The 18152-nt window shown below is 41.7% G+C and overlaps 1 protein-coding gene across 2 annotated transcripts in view; it reads left to right on the top strand.

The window, feature by feature from the left end:
* Positions 1-5734: 5734 nt before the first annotated feature.
* The window catches only part of PTGFR (prostaglandin F receptor), a 61199-nt gene continuing 48781 nt past the window's right edge, over positions 5735-18152 (top strand). The window contains exon 1 of one of the 2 annotated variants that reach the window (XM_073593686.1): positions 5735-6233. The gene's annotated coding sequence lies outside the window, so the exon portion shown is untranslated. Of the gene's footprint in view, positions 6240-18152 lie in introns of both variants that reach the window. The other variant, XM_073593685.1, reaches the window with a different exon arrangement.

The raw sequence follows: 18152 nt of genomic DNA, 5'->3' as shown, positions 1-18152 counted from the left end.
GATCTACTGGCAGGATCAACAAATAATAAACTATGTTAGGGAGAGGATTTACAAAAAATAAAAACTGCTGTGTGCCATTTGAAAGACTAAATAATATATGTAATTTTTTGCCTATAGTTTCACTTTTAAAGAACACCTGGTGATTTGACCTTGTTTAGGCACTTTCCGTTCCGAGGTGACAACTGCCTTTCATCTGTGCTCCTGCATTGTCCCCTGTCACATGCCCCTTTTATTGAGACCAAAAGCAACCATGCTGATGCTCATTGGGCAGTCATGATCCAGTGTTAATACTATTAGGAAGCCAGTGCTTGCTAGCACATTATGGAATTAACCTGCAGGGGACCATTTTCTATTTTCTTTTCTTTCTGTTTTTTTGGAGTTAACTACAACTTTAGGCTAGGTTCCCTTTTATGCTTTTTTAATGCAATTTCACTGAAGTCTACAGAGCTAAAAATTGTACTGCGCTGTATCCAAAAAAGTCCCTGTATCTTTCCAAAAAAAAGTGTAGCGGTGCCCCGTAGGGTCACTGGGTGTTTCAGCATCCGCACATCACCCTGCTCGGTCAGACATCCGTTTTGGCACACTTTCCCCAGTCAATGAATAGTCTCTTGCTTGTTTTTGTTGTTTTTATTAGGGGATTAAACTTGGATGGGGAAAAGGGACATGTGATGCCCAGATAATGAATCATTCTTAGTAGAAATAAAGGTAGTTGAATCTAAATTGACAGTCTCTGTTACTTCACATCTCCGCCAGCACACTACTTGAGATCACTTGCTTTCCTTTTAAGCCTCGTACACATGATTGGATTGTTGGCCAACAAAACCGTGGAATTTTGTCCGAAGGGCGTTGGCTCAAACTTGTCTTGCATACACACGGCCACACAATTGTTGGCCAACAATTAAGACTGTAGTGACGTACTACGTGGTTTTTCAGCTCTTTAGCGCCACCCTTTCGGCTCCTTCTGCTAATTTCGTGTTAGTAGAAGTTTGGTGAGTGTTGATTCGCGCTTTTCATTTCGCACTTTTCATTTTGCACTTTTCAGTTTGCGCTTTTCAATTAGTTTCTGAACGGCCATTCCTCAACCAGACATGTTGCGGAATCGGAGGAGATAACGTGTTATTTATTATTGGCCTCGGAGTTATTGCTTTGACATTTTTTTGGTTGAATAATGATTTGATTTGGTATATTTTCTATATTTTTGGATGCATAGAATGCACTTTTTGGTTTAGTTCTATTGACAGATAGCATGTCTAATTTTATTTGTTTTATTTTTTTAATGCACAATAAAAAAATTGTGAAGAATAATACTTGGCTATGTGTTTTACTTCAAATGACAGTTTGGGAGTAGGCAGTTACATTTTAAATAATACAATGTAAAATTGACACGGGACACCAACATAGTTGTATCTTTGATCTTAAAAACTACGGGATAATGGTGTTGTGGTAACTTGCTCAAATAAAAAAAATAAAAGCATAATAATATTATTCTTGATATCACTAAAAAAAAAAAAAGCCTTTGAAAATTTGTTTGCAATAACTCCATCAGTATCACCAGCAAAGCAACTTCATTATTATCCCATTAAAGAAGAAGAGAATTGTGCGCTGCATTTGGAGATTTCATAATTTGCCACGTCACGAATGTTAACTCTCCATTATGAACGCTAGTTTACAAGACCGACTGCTTCTGGCTCGTCCTTACTTCCGAGCATGCGTGTTTGTACTTTGGACTTTTGTCCGATGGACTTGTGTACACACGTTCGGAAAATCCGACAACACACATTTGTCAAAAATTTGCAAACCTGCTAGCCAACATTTGTTGGCGGAAAGTCCGACAACAACTGTCCAATGGAGCATACACATGGTCGGATTTACCGACAACAGCCTGACATCCAACATTTCCTGTCGGAAAGTCTGATCGTGTGTATGGGCTTAACTGTCCAATTCTAGATTCCTGTCACCTTTAGCACATGGCTAGGCCTCACTCTGAATAAGTCCTAACATTTTCCTAGTAACCATTTGCAGGCGGGGGCTTGCAGTCCCCATTGTGGTAGCAACCATTTTAGAGGAAAACGGATAGTTGTGCTAACTGATACTTGGTGGACTACTGATCCCAGCAAGTCTGGTGCAAATCCTGCCAACCCTCCTGGCTGCAGCGACATGACTTCAACAACACCACAGTCTCTCCCTCTGACCCCACATCCAATGCTGGCATGTCTCTCCTAGACCTTCTCACTGTGCTTCTCACTCACCGACCCCAGCATGGATCCCTCCTGAATGACTTTCCTGGAAGTGCTCCCTGCTGTCTTCCTCCTGTTCCAGGACACCTCTCAATGACCGTGTAAAGAGAGGCTCCCTCCCAGTTCCCGAGCTCCTGGCTTGAGGTCACCCCCCCCAGAAAGGGGGTCCCTGCAGGGCCACCACAGCCTAACACGCCATCATTCAGTTCTTCCACCCGACAACTCCTCCCACAACAGGCTGGCCATGAGCATGTATAGGAGGCCTGCCCCCTGCCAATCCTAGTTGGGGATTGGTCAGGGCTCCAAGATATGCTGCATGTTACTCTCACTCTCTGCCCTGCCTCTTATCCAGAAGCCTCTGGAAACAAAGGAGGCACCAGAGAGATAAAGTACGTCAGTCACCTGCTGCTACACTAAACCACTCCCCTGCCCCCAGATCAAAAACAAACAGGCCTAGCTCAGAGCTAGGCCTGCCTAAATTTACCTGCACTGGCAGTACACACAAAAACATTACTCTAGCACCTACCTAGAGGGTGAGGGTAGAGGGTGCTACAAACACATTGCATAAATGTGAACAGGACCTATTGAAAATAAGGTTAAATGGAATGAAGTTTGTTTCTGTGGATCTGCAAATGCACTAAACAAAACGCATAGATGTGAGCCTAAGGGTGCTTTTAAAAAAAAAAATGCATAAAACACATATGTGTTTTTGACATGTTTTCCATTCATTTCAATGGGGAGCCTTTTTAGTGCAGGGTTTGAAGAGCGCACCAAGGATGCTGCATGCAGGACCCTTCAAAACTAGTACAGTGGTGTGAGGAGTCCCCTAGGATTAAAGGGCAAACATACAGGATTTATAAAGCACCAATAGTTTACGCAGTGCTTTACAATATAAAGGGGAACAGTATGGTTACCGTACATTTAAATACAGAAGGAACAGCAGAGCCTTGCTCATGGAGCTTACAATCAATAGTTTTTAGCAAGGTAAAAACGCAGCAATGCCAAAGCAGTCTTAGCCTTGGTTCACATTGATACTACTTTCAAATCGTGCTACTTCACTTGAAGTGAAGCGAAGTTGGAGTTGCACCGATTTGAATTGTTCCATTGCCAACAATAGGATGCAACTTGTTTTGGAACTGCCAAATCCCATGACAAGTTGCACTGGTGTAAATGGGGGCTTAAAGTGTTACTAAACCCACAACAGTAAAATCAGTCTGTATATGCAGGAAAGCATGCTTGTTATACTCACTGTGGAACCAAAGGGGTTAATCCTCCGCATTGTGTAAAAAGGCTGTTTGATCCTGTCTTCTCTCATCCTCCCCTTCTTCCACTGTCCATAATCCATCTCCTGATAGTACAGAGCCTTGGAGTCACTGTGCACATGCTCAGTTTGGCGTGTATTGCTAGAGAGTTTTTTTTTCTTGGGAGGGTGCATGTGAGCAGCACAGAGCCAATCAGCACTGTCCAGACAGAGGGTCAGGGGTCCTGCAGCCTCATAGGACAATCAGAGGAGAATGAAAACTCTTCCTACAAGCTTTAACCAAGCACTGATAGAAGCCATAAAACTGCTATATACTGCTGATGAGAAAAGATATTAAGCATTTTATATTTACTGAAATAATTGCATTTCCATGTTCTGTATACTGTGGGAGATCAGATAAAGTGAATGCAGGGTATTGGGTTTAGTAACACTTTAATGAAAATAAAAGATATATATGACACACTATATATTTTTTTTTTTTAGCAAACTAAATGTCATTTAGTTAGGGTTTAGTACAGGGGTAGGCAACCCCCGGCATGCAAAGCCTCTTTTATGGACACACAACACCCTCCCCATTAGCAGAACAGTGCAGTGTCAGTGAGGCACAGCAGGGGGTTACAGTGGTGTGGCAGATTTGCAGGGGGCACAGTGATCTGAGGTGGTAAAGTGCAGGAATTGAGGCTGATCTGAGGACTAGAGGTGCAGAAATTGGGGCTGATCTGAGGACTAGAGGTGCAGGAATTGGGGCTGATCTGAGGACTAGGGGTGCAGGAATTGGGGCTGATCTGAGGACTAGGGGTGCAGGAATTGGGGCTGATCTGAGGACTAGAGGTGCAGGAATTGGGGCTGATCTGAGGACTAGGGGTGCAGGAATTGGGGCTGATCTGAGGACTGGAGGTGCAGGAATTGGGGCTGATCTGAGGACTAGAGGTGCAGGAATTGGGGTTGATTAGAGGACTAGAGGTGCAGGAATTGGGGCTGATCTGAGGAATATAAGTGCAGGAATTGTGGCTGATCTGAGGACTGGAGGTGCAGGAAATTGGGTCTGATATGAGGACTGGAGGTGCAGGAATTGGGGTTGATTAGAGGACTGGAGGTGCAGGAATTGGGGCTGATCTGAGGTGGGAAGGTGCAGGAATTGGAGCTGATCTGAGGACTGGAGGTGCAGGAATTGGAGCTGATCTTAGGACTGGAGGTGCTAGAATTGGGGCTGATCTGAGACTGACTCCCACCCTATCAGCAGAGTAGAGCAGTGTCAGTGAGACACAGTGGGGGGTTACAATGATGGGACAGATGAGCAGGGGGTTACAGAGGTGGGGCAGATTTACATGGGAGTACAGTGATCTGTGGTGGTAAAGTGCAGGAGTTGTGGCTGATCTGAGGACTGGAGGTGTAGGAATTTGGGCTTATCTGAAGACTGGAGGTGTAGGAATTTGGGCTTATCTGAAGACTGGAGGTGTAGGAATTGTGGCTGATTGGAGGACTGGAGGTACAGGAATTGGGGCTGATTTGAGGACTGGAGGTACAGGAATTGGGGCTGATTTGGGGACTGGAGGTACAGGAATTGGGGCTGATCTCAGGACTGGAGGTGCAGGAATTGGGGCTGATCTCAGGACTGGAGGTGCAGGAATTGGGGCTGATCTTAGGACTGGAGGTGGAGGAATTGGGGCTGATCTTAGGACTGGAGGTGGAGGAATTGGGGCTGATCTTAGGACTGGAGGTGGAGGAATTGGGGCTGATCTGAGTTGGGAAGGTGCAAGAATTGGGACTGATCTGAGGACTGGAGGTGCTGGAATGGGGGCTGATCTGAGGCTGACTCCCTCCCCATCAGCAGAGTAGCGCAGTGTCAGTGAGACACCGTGGGGGGTTACAATGGTGGGACAGATCTGCAGAGGGTTACAGAGGTGTGGCAGATTTACAGGGGAGTACAGTGATCTGTGGTGGTAAAGTGCAGGAATTGGGGCTGATCTAAGGACTGGAGGTGCTGGAATTGGGGCTGATCTAAGGACTGGAGTTACAGGAATTGGGGCTGATGTGAGGCATGAGAGTACAGGATGTTAATATGCCTCTATTACTGAAGTAGTTTACAGCATTTGCTTTATAAAAAATACTATTTGTGATTGAGAGTGTGACGTTGATTTTTTGGTATAAAATCGGCACGCTTAATTTCTTTGAAAACATTTTTCGGCACACTGTGCTCAAAAGTTTGCCAACCCCTGGTTTAGTAAATTAAGTAAGTTGATTGAAATAATCGATATTAGCTTAATAAAAGAGGGTATATATACATTTTATTAATATAACAGAGTCATGCCCTTTGTAATGCAGCCAGAAAGGTCCGATATCATTACATATTTCATCAGACTTCCTGCCCCTGTAACACATTGGCTCCGTATAGTAATAGCGTAATAGAATGTCATAGGCTCACAATAGTTAACTGAGGTGGGAGGGGCTGAGAGACTCCTAGAGCACCACATTGATTTTTATGTTCAGAACGGATAAGTGGCTGCTGCAAGTAAGTCCGGCTCTCTATAACACTGCCTGTTTATAAGTAAGGGGAGGAAACTGCAAGACCACATTCAGACAACAAGTCTACAGATGGAGATGCTGGCAAGATCCAAGGATTTACCAGTTCAACGTTCACGCTGAAATTCCATACTTCTCCGAATTTGGCAGTGACCATGAATAGCGAACAAGATGAAGCCATCGGGGGCTGATAAGAGCCTGCGGGACCCTAGGTACAGGTACAGACAAAAAAAAAAAAAAAAAAAGTTAAACTGTACTTTTTAAACACAAGATTGAATAATATCAATAGGTTATTATTATTATTATTATTATTATTATTATACAGAATCTATATAGTGCCAACAGTTTGCGCAGCGCTTTACAATGTAGAGGGGGGACAGTACAATTACAATACAGTTCAATACAGAAGGGACGGGAGGGCCAAGCTCATGGAGCTTACAATCTAAAGGGAAGTTATTGAGAAATGGAAAATTGATCGCCTTGTAAAATGCGATTAAGCAGGCGTAAAATAACTCTGCATTTATTTTTATTAGTTAACTTATTTTATTTACTTATTTAAAGTTTTTATGCCTTCTGTATATAAAGATTTGTAAACGATATTCGTAAATTCCACGTAAACAATCAAATGTTTCTTTGCACCAGTACAGATCCAAATATACCTAGATTTTACATTAAAGTAGAACTATGGTCAACATTTTAATGACATCTATGCTACAATCTGTCATGTGTTGATCCTTACAGCAGATCTATTATTTTTCCACTTACTTTCAGAGTGACAACATCATTTGTACAGTAAAATCAATACAGAAATGTTGTCACCATTTGGACCGGGTAGTCTAAATGGACATGAAGTTTTATATTATATTATTATTATTTTTTCATTTATTATTGGTACTTATATAGCACCATCAATTTACACAGCACTTTACATATATAGTGTACATTCACATCAGTTCCTGCCCTCAAGGAGCTTACAATCTAAGGTCCCTAACTCACATTCATACATACACATACTAGGGCCAGTTTAGACAGGAGCCAATTAACCGCTTCAGCCCCGGAAGATTTTACCCCCTTCCTGACCAGAGCCCTTTTTTACAATTTGGCACTGCGTCACTTTAACTGACAATTGCGCGGTCACGCAATGCTGTATCCAATCGAAATTTGCGTGCTTTTATTCCCACAAATATAACTTTCTTTTGGTGGTATTTGATCACCTCTGCGGTTTTTATTTTTTGTGCTATACGCAAAAAAAGAGCAACAATTTTGAAAAAAAAAAACTATATTTTTTACTTTTTGCTGTAATAAATATCCCCAAAAATGTTTTTAAAAAACAAATTTCTTCATCAGTTTAGGCCGATATATATTCTTCTACAAAAAAATTGCAATAAGCTTATATTGATTGGTTTGCACAAAAGTTATAGCGTCTACAAACTATGGGAAAGATTTATGGCATTTTTATTGCATTTTTATTATTATTATTATTTTTTACTAGTTATTATTATTATTATTATTATTATTATACAGGATTTATATAGTGCCGAAAGTTTGTTCAGCACTTTACACAGTAAAAGGAGACTGTACAGTTATAATACAAGTAAAGGGCCCTGATCACCAGTACAATCTAAAATAGACTTTATGTCCAAAGTAAAATGTCACTCCAGCTAACACCTTTTAAAAATTTACAGAAACAGTTTTTTGTTTTTTTGAAGAGAAATGGTTCAAACCATTTAAACTATGCTGACATTTGTAGGAACCCCGGTAGTGTCCTATGGTTTTCCTTAACCCCATAGCTGTGGAGTTTGCTGGACAGCTTGATCTTCTTGTAAATGTGATGAAAAATATAAATAGTAAGTGCTGCTTCACACTGGAACGACTTCTGTTACGCAAAATCGCATGACCAGGGAAATTACATTCTTTTCAATGGTGCCCGTTCACATCAATGTGGTGCAATTTTGGAAAAGGTTTCTGTGCCACTTCGGTGTGATCCCAGTGTGATCTGGCTCCACAGAATATGCTAACCACATCCAAAGTCACAACAAAGTCACACTACATAATTGCACTGAAAATCACATTGCAGTAGTGTGAACCAAACCTAAAAAGATTTAGTATACTGTGTACTATCATTACAGGTATTAGGCTGGATTCACACTAATGCGATACCAGACATCGCATGTGATTCGCACATGCATTGCTGTGCACATCACATGCGATGTCTGTGCAATGCAAATTCAGCCATACTGTTTGTATGGCTGAAATCGCATCGATTTGCACCAAAATGATGCAGGAACCTTTTTTTGGTCTGTACTGGAATCGGATCGCATGGCTGTACTGGAATCGGATCCCATGCGATCCGATTCCACAGTTCGCACTGCATTCTGCGAACCAATTTGGGGGGTGTCATTAACTTTACATTGACAATGTAAACTGCCTGCGAGTCAGATGTGAAGCGGGAACGCACAGAAATCACGCTGGTTCCCGCATCGCACCAGTTGAACCGAGACTAAACCTTACACTGTTGCAAGTGTACAATATTTTTAGCAATACTAAGCCCTTCAGGAAATACATTTATCTTCATGTTCCCTATTGTCAAGGGCCCCAAGCTTCTTCTAATCCAGAGGTAGTCTTGGTGTTTTTGAGTTTGTTACAGAAAAAATGTTTTGGTCACATAGTTTTTGCCTGTTTTTCAAAGCGCAGGATGAAAATAAACTCAGTGCAAAGAACCTAAACAAACAGTATAAATAAACTAAACATAAAACAGCAACAAGTACTATAAATAAACTAAAAAGAAAAAAGTAACACGTACTATAAATAAACGAAAAAGAAAAAAATAACAAGTACTATAAATTAACTAAAAAGAAAAAAGTAACACGTACTATAAATAAACTAAAAAGAAAAAAGTAACAAGTACTAAAAATAAACTAAAAATAAAAAAGTAAAAAGTACTATAAATGAACTAAAAAGAAAAAAGTAACAAGTACTATAAATAAACTAAAAAGAAAGAAAAAAGTAACTTTTTTTATGTGTGCATTTGTATGTTGCTGTCAAGTCCAATCTGTTTTATGAACAAAAAAAAAAAGGATGTAAAAAAAGAATAAACAGATGTGAAAATGTACCCCTAATGCCCCGTACACACGGTCGGATTTTCCGATGGAAAATGTCCGATCGGAGCGTGTTGTCGGAAATTCCGACCGTGTGTGGGCTCCATCGGACATTTTCCATCGGATTTTCCGACACACAAAGTTGGACAGCAGGAGATAAAATTTTCCGACAACAAAATCCGTTGTCGGAAATTCCTATCGTGTGTACACAAATCCGACGGACAAAGTGCCACGCATGCTCAGAATAAATAAAGAGATGAAAGCTATTGGCCACTGCCCCGTTTATAGTCCCGACGTACGTGTTTTACGTCACCGCGTATAGAACGATCGGATTTTCCGACAACTTTGTGTGACCGTGTGTATGCAAGACAAGTTTGAGCCAACATCCGTCGGAAAAAATCCTAGGATTTTGTTGTCGGAATGTCCGAACAAAGTCCGACCGTGTGTACGGGGCATAAGGGTATATTCAAATCAGGTACGGTGGGACTGAGTTGGGCGGCTATTCCAGAGCAGTCTTAGGCTCGATTCACATCTATGCAGTTTGCGATTGGTGCGTTCTACAGTGCATTTTGCATTTATTTATTTATTTTAGCCAATTTGTTGTCGGGCAGATTAAAAAAATGCAAATCGTGGCAAAATCATGGCATTACATGCTTTTCTGCAGCATCTCCATTGAAGTCCATAACCAAAAAAGCAGAAAAAAAGCACCATTTTGCATTTAAAAAACTCCCTGACCCTTTCCAAAAATTCAGTGGCTGAAGAAGCATAGATGTGAACGTGTCCCATAGGAAACCATGTTAAATGGACTGTAGTGTGATTCTGCAAAAAGCAGCAAAAAACGCTTAGGCTAGGTTTACACATGTCTGGCTGCGGTTTGCAGTGGAGTCTGGGTTTTGTTCACTGGTTCAGGTGCGATTCAGGTGCAAATTTTTTAACTTGAATTCACACCTAAACGGGACCCAAAATCGCACAGGACCCTTTTCAAAAAGAGACCGCAGCCGCCCCGTGTGAACCGGCTCAATTGAAAGCCGGTCTGATTTGCATGCTATGCAAATAGGATGCAGTTTGCATACATGTGAACCAAGCCTTACCGCATGGACAAAGCAAAATGCCTTGTCTTCAATGTGCCCGGTTCACACCACTGCATTGCAGTGGTGTACGGGCACAATGCAGTGCACAGCAATCCACTGCCTCACACTGCACGCCCAGCCATTGAACTTTATGTCTGTGTTAAATCTCAATAAAGATCCTTTAAAAAAAAAAAAGAAAACAATCCGCTGAGCTCAGTGATTCATTCCTGCACTGAGCTCAGCCGGATCACATTGTACACCAGCCGCTGCACTGCAATTCAGTGGCTGGTGAGAACCAACCCTATGGGAACTCTTTAGAAGAGTAGAGTTGAGAGAATTAAAAAATAAAAATTGGTTTGGATTTTTACTGTTTATGTTGCCTTTCTCTCTTAAAATAATTTTCAGGTCTCAGGGAACCCCTGCTAAAAAGAATTAATTAGGCATTACATTGATGGTTAATGGCAATAATGCCCCTTTTTATAGTGGTGGTCAGAATACCACCTTTACAGGCAACTTAAAAGATTGTTGGTGCCATTCTGCTGGTGGTGCCAAGTCACGTTAGACCCAGATCAGACAGGAGATTAAAGTCGTATTAAACCCAAAAACAAAAATGTAATATATTGCAGCTTATCAGTACTTGGATGTAGTGGTTGCATTCGTTTTCTTTTTGTAGGCTTTTATGCTTTATTTTTACCTGGTGATTCAACCAGTTAGTCTGGTATTTTTTCATCACCCGCTGTGAGTGTAAATCGGGAACCTGTTTTAGCAAGTCCCGCCCAATGGTTCATGGCTGGGACCTGCTGATTGACTGTGTGCAAACACAGCCCAGAGTTCTGTGTTGGCAAACAACACAGAGCTCTATACAGAGGGAGCGATCTGTCAATTTCTCATCCCTGCAAAGCAGGGATGAGAAACTGACAGATCAGTTAGTAAAGCAGCACACTTTACACACATTACACATAGTTAGGCACACATTTAACCCCTTGATGGCCCTAGATGTTAATCCCTTCCCAGCCATTCATTAGTACAGTGACCATGTATAGTATTATCACTGATCACTGTATTATTGTCTCTGGTGATGTCAGTGGCAGTTAGTTAATCCCCCCCTAGCGTCAGTTAGTGTCAGATTTCAGGCTGCACTATTGCAGTCCCATTATAAGATGTCGATCGCCGCCATTAGTAGTATAAAAAAAAAAAAAACAGTATATAAATGATAGTTTGGAGACGCTATACCTTTCACACAAACCAATCAATACACTCAATGGGATTTTTTTTTATCAAAAACATGTAGCAGAATATATTTTGGGTAAAATTTATGAAGAAATTAGATTTTTTTTCTTATTGTTTTATTGGATATGTTTTATAGAAAAAAGTAAAAAAAAACATTGGTTTTTTTTTTTCAACATTTTTTATCTTTTTTTATTTATATAATAAAAAATAAAAACCCCAGTGGTGATCAAATACCACCAAAAGAAATCTCTATTTGTATGAATAAAATGATACAAATTTTGTTTGTGTACAGTGTTGCATGACCGTGCAATTGCCAGTTAAATTAGCACAGTGCAGTATAGCAAAAAATGGCCTGGACATGAAGGGTGTAAAATCTTTCATAGCTGAAGTGGTTCATTTATGTAAAACCTTTATCCTAAAAACAGTGATGGCTAATAGGTATTTTTTTTTGGGGGGGGGGGGCGGCAAACAATGCACCCACAGCCCACCCTCCCCCCTGATCGGTCTGGTCACCCGCATATTCATTAGCTATTGTCACACAACTGGGTGGGCTCAGGGCACAGTGCTCTGCACTCCGAGCCCACCCTTTTTTAAAGCCTATTAGAGTCTCAGGCTCTAATCACGTGCTTAAAAAAAACAAAAAAAAACATTGGAATCCATGCGTCCGGCGCCCTGCATGTAGATTAGGGGGGCGGGTGCTTGGATAGGGGGGGCGGCCACTGCGAAAAAAGAAAAAAAAAAAAACTGCTGTAACTGCTTAAAAAGTGTTAGCTGGAGTTCGGAATTTATTCTGTAGCCAAGTCTGTCTCAGGCCGGGTTCACATATGGGCGGCCGCGGTTTCCAGCCGGGGGTCCGATGCATTCCTGTTCACTGGTTCCGGTGTGATTCAGGTCTGAATTTTTGCCTGAATTCGTACCTGAACCCAGACTTAAAAAATGCACAGAACCCTTTTGGAATTCGCACCGCGGTCACCCTCGGACCTGTCACACTCGAATGTCATGCGAATTGACTGCTGTCAAAACCGCATCCAATTCGCACATATGTGAACCCAGCCTAAATCTGCTAGCCTAACACTACACTCTCCCCAGACTGACAATGCTGCTTTCCAAAGGTGTCTCCATTGCTCTCCATCCAGAATGGAGACACCTTAGGACAGGAAGTGTGTTACTGGCCAGATCACCAGGTGATAATAAAGAAACAAAAGACTATAAAAAGAAAAATAATGCAGCCACCCTATTTAAGGTTTGGTAAGCTGAAATATATACATTGTTTGTTTTGGGGTTTTTATACCACTTCAATCATTCACAGATGAAGGACCCCCTAGCAACCTTTGGAGGAACCCTAGTTAAAAATAAATGGTTTGTGCTTTTGAAATATGAAGCTGGTCTTTAGTAAATAGGTTATCACTGGGAAGTACTCAAGGTTCAATTATTTATTACTGGAAAAGAATTGCTACAATATATATTTAATGGCCCCCTTATTCCCTGTTAAGATCAGCATACACCGGAGGCATGATATGATGTTCAGCAAGATTTATGTTGGTGTATTTTAACCTACAGCTTGTTCAGTACATTCTATCCATCGATATATATAGAGAGAGAGGGGACGATGTAATTTATGATTATGACAGACCTGCTCTATTCTTAGACTGTTGGGCTTACAGCACAGCATTTTACATTATATTTCTTGAAGTTTGTGCCCGTTAGATGTCGTCTATCAATAACGGAGATTGATACAGCACTGAACAATAGATGTACGGCTATGGGGTAGCTGTGACATCAGCAGATCTTGGGCTACCTCTGGAAAAAAAACTGCTGTCAATGTATATTATACACTTACTATATTCCTCTAATGGGACTTTAAGGCCAACCAAAAGACTTTTTGTAAATTTTTCATAAAATATACATTTTATTACAATACTTAAAAGTACATCCATCAATAAAATCCATTGTTACAAAAAGTTTGTTTCCCCATGCCATCCTTATAAACAATATGCTTTTGCATTAAAGTGGTTCCTACTGTACAGCCATTTGTAGTGGAACCTTGGATTGCGAATAAGGTGGTTTACGAGCGTTTCACAATCCAAGCTATTTTTTATTAAAAGACGAAAAAAAAAAAAGCTTGAAGACGAGCTCGATTCAAGCTGCTGGGGTGTGCAGTACCGCATGTGGCCAGAGGTTCAGGGGCGCCGGTAACGCTCTGAGACACTCAGTTCCCGAGTGTCTCCGAGCATCTCAGAGTGTCCCTGAAGAAGAGAAATGAATGTAACAAATCCAAAACATGTTAGTTTTTCCCAGCACATGGACTTACTGCAATTAGAAAGCATATAGCTCTACAGTAGGAACCAGTCTGGGTGTATCACTTTAATGCAAAAGCATATTGTTTATAAGGATGACACGGTGAAGCAAACTTTTTGTAACAATGGATTTTATTGCTGGACGTACTTTTAAGGATTGTAATAAAATTGATCCTTTATGAAAAATGTATTCAAAGTGGTTGTAAATTAAATCTGAGCTAAGCACATGTATCTGTAGTGTTTACTTATCTCTTTCCAAAGCTCTAAGTGTCGTTTCTCTCTGGTGCTTCACTCCTCTGTTATCAGCTTGAGTCACTTCTGAAAAATGTTCCCGACACATGAGATAAAATTGTGTCGGGAGGGAGGGGGGCGAGCTCAGTTCCTTTCCTCCAATCAGCTCTCACACACTGTAGCTGCAGCCTCTCCGCCCCTCCTCTGTGATGCTAACAGATGAAGAAGGATTTGAACACTTTTTTGCCCTTTTGAAGGGGTGTAGACAAGAGAAGATTGCAGATATACAAGTAAAACTTATGTAGGAGGATTTGTTTAATCTCTGTGTATCATCTGAGGCTGTCCACTTCACTGGGTATAGGAGAGGATTTACAACCACTTTAAAGTCTTTTGTTTGCCCTTATGATCCCATTAGAGGAATATAGTACATGTATAGTATGAGCTTGTGAGGGATGGTGGTAACCTCCACCCATAACTGAGTTGATTTTATATTTCTATTGTCAGTGTAGGAATTTTGCAGTCTATTCTTCCCTTGGAATATGTGCAGAGGGTGTCTTAGGCTTGGTTCACACTACTACATGCATCGGTGCGCTTGTGCGTTTCACATGCATTCCCACGTGTTGCGTGTAGGGCAGCCCGTTCATTTCAATAGGCTGTCCTACCCGTGAGAAATGTCGTCCCTTTTGAAAAATCGTGCAGCACCATGTGGTTTGGAGCACATGAAAACGCATGCAGTTGCAGATGAGTGGGGGTGCCATTAAGAATTAAAGTCACCCCTACACATCTGCTAAAACGTAGTGTGTTTCTGTGCATGTTGGGAAAGCATGCGATTTTGTGCATTCCCGACATGCATAGATGTGAACAAAGCGTTAATATACTAAAACACAAACATTTTTTAAATTTTGTACTTCTGGGATAGGTGCATACCCAGCAAGCAGTTTGAGATATATAGTGATGTGCAAAGTGCAGAAACTGCTGTAAACTGAGTTCTGATTGGCTGTTATAGGCTCTTTGCATGTTATTGCTCTTCTAAGCTTTTACTGAATATGCCAGTATGTGGCTGCTGGGAGTGCACGTGGGGATAAAGATTATTCTGTGTTTAAATTCTCTGACTTGGAACAAACATGCACATAAAAAAACATTTCTGTGACTTTGCAGATCTGCATACCGCAAGATCAGTGATTTAAACAGTTAGGGTCGGTTCACACTACAACGACTTGGGATCCGACTTGTCAGCCCTCAAGTCGCCCCAAGTCGCTTGACTTTGGGAAATGCATTATAGTCAATGAGAGCGTCTTAATGTACACTACTGAAGTCACTCCGAATTCAAAAAAGGTTCCTGTACTACTTCAATCCGACTTCTAGGCGACCTGTACCCATAGAATTTAATGGAAGTCACCTCCAAGTTGGATTTCCATCTATATTGAAGCGACTTTACAGGACAAGAAATTAGTTTACCCAGGCAAACCCCTCCCTCCCAGAGAGCTGATTATTCTGTGATTGGCCACAGCCAAGGTTGCCTGTCCTGGAGGTGACTTGAAGTCGCGCTGTAAGTTGCTTGAAGTTGCGTTGAAGTCGCCTTGCAAGGTCACGCTGAAGTCGTGTTGCCCCTGTGTGAATCGGCACTTAAAGTCAGTATGTGAGCCGATCAGTGAGGTAACCAGCAGTTAAAAAATGGTTGTAAACCCTTCCGTATGCCCAGTGAAGTGACCGGCCTCAGGTGATACACAAAGATGAAACAAATCCTCCTACATAAGCTGTATCTGTTTATTTGCAGTCTTCTTTAACATCTGTTCAAAGTCCAGAATTTAAAAAGCTTGTCTGAGAGTTCAGAAAAAAGGGGGCGTAGAGCTGAAATTTCACTCTACAAAGCTCAGTGAGGAGAGCTCTGAGAGCTGCTTGGAGGAAAGACACCCCCTCCACACAGATCACAGAAACAGAGCTGAGGCTGTCGTCCGCTGGACATCCCTCCCCTGTCACCATTTTTCTCTTGGTGTCAGAAAAACTTGTCAGAAGTGACTCATGCTGATAGCAGAGGAACGGGGCAGCAGAGAGAAATGACACTTAGAGCTCTGACAAGTATAGAGCAGGGATCTCCAAACTTTCTAAGCAAAGGGCCAGTTTACTGTCCTTCAGACTTTAGGGGGCTAGACTGTGGCCATCGGGAGTAGAAAATGTCCCTGCATCAGTGGAAATAAACAATGCCCCATCTTTGGTGTCAGTGAGTGGAATTGTGCCCCAACATTGGTGCTATTGGGCCCCATTGTTAGTGTCATTGGTAGAAATTGTGCCCCATCATTGGTGTCATTGGGAGGAATTGTGCCCTTTTGTTGGTGTCAGTGGATGAAAAAAGTGCCCCAAGGGCCGGATAAAAGCAAGCAAAGGGCCGCACCTGGCCCCTGGGCCACAGTTTGGAGACCCTTGCTATAGAGGGATATGCTTTGTTCAATAATCATGTGTGAGATTTATAACCACTTTAAAGCGGACCTCCAACCTCCCAAGGAAGATCCCACCTCTCCACCCCTCCTCCCTTCCTCTGCAGGAATAGGGCATTTTTTTTTTCTTTTGATTATGTTTTTTTTTATTAAAAGCCCGCCTCGCCTCACCTTCCCATGCACGTCACTTGCCTTATGTGAATGACGCCCACCCTGCCTCCTGTGTCTCCTGGGATATGTACACCACATATCCCAGGAGGTATAGCCTTTCATTGAAGAACAGGAAGAGGCCCACCAGCTGAGCCGGGAAGAGGCGGTGGGCCTCTCGATGATGTCAGAGAGAACATGATGGCTGCGGGGCAAAGCTGTGGTCGGGCATGAGATGATCTCAGCTGGTCAATACTGGATCCACTGGATGGGCGAGTATCTGAAATGTACAGATACCATCATCAGGTAATCGGGGGGAACAAAAAATAAAAAATGGGGAGGTCAGCCGGAGTTCCTCTTTAAGCATGGAGTGCAGCCATGACAGTCCTTATGGCAGGTTTACTTTAAAATAACTGCTGCTTTCTCAAAGTAAATATGGGAAATTGAAGGTCTCCAGCTGGTGACAATCTACAGGTACTAACATGTACTTACTGTCTTTTTACAGCATATGATCAGTTTGGTTTGGGACCGCTTTATTTACAGTACTTGGCCAATGATGTCAGAGTAATAATAATCAAAGCACGAGAATCTGCAGTCCACAAACTTTTGATTGCATGTGGATTTGACCGCTCAAAGAACATGTACACAGTTTGTTATTTCAGGAATTTGTGATTCAGTGATTGTATAATAACAGTATATACAGACTTAACAAATCACATATTCAAGTAAAAATAAAAATGAGCAATTAGTTGATTTGCTGATTTACAAATGAATCTCCTCATCACAACATCAGGATGGGGATACTAATAAAATTCATAAAGGAGATGAGAGATCTGAATTAGAATGAAAGGTCAGAAAAATGGGCTTGTTAGGGTCAAAAAAAGATTACTCAGAGGTGATTTGTATTTAAAAAAAAAGTATTTACTGTATAGCCAAAACCTTTTTTGAGTTTTGAATTGGGTAGAGGTAACAGAAATTGTGAGAAAAGCTCTACAAATTGAGGGGAAATCTCAGTTGTTATTGAAACAAGTGTCCCATTGCAAGATTAGGATATGGGATGTGTTGGTCAACTAAGGCCTGAGGGGTTTAGTCCTGAAAGAATGACCAGTGGTCTTTGGTACAGCTCAGGGTGTCCACCGGAAAAGAAAGGAGGGAGGCTGGAGAGTCCTTCAAGTGTAGTTAATTGATTTAAAAACAATAATTTTCTCAAAAGCGGGTCAACCATTGTACAAGAAAACGGAAAATTACTTACAAATGTCGAGGCTGCGGTTACCCTAAGGCAGGGGTAGGCAACCTGGGGCCCTCCAGCTGTTGTGGAACTACATTTCCCGATCAGACCACTCAGGGCGGGGACAAGGGTTGGACAGGAGGGGAAATTGCCCTGAGCACATTAGAACAAGGGGGCAGAGAATGGACACAGAGCAGTAAACCCATTCTACTGCATGCATTAACAGTGGAGGAGGGGGTGCAGTTCTGCATCCTTGCCCTGGACACTAGATGGACCTTTCCTGGTTCTGAGACCACATACAAGCTTTGTTGCAGTCTACACTGAAACTCATTGCAAGATTATCTCTCATTTCTTTTTCTGGTGACAACCATAAAATACTGGTGATCCTATTACTT

The sequence above is a fragment of the Aquarana catesbeiana genome, linkage group LG07 (genome assembly GCF_042186555.1).
Source record: "Aquarana catesbeiana isolate 2022-GZ linkage group LG07, ASM4218655v1, whole genome shotgun sequence".
Taxonomy (NCBI): domain Eukaryota; kingdom Metazoa; phylum Chordata; class Amphibia; order Anura; family Ranidae; genus Aquarana; species Aquarana catesbeiana.
This window is presented reverse-complemented; position numbering and strand designations above follow the sequence as displayed.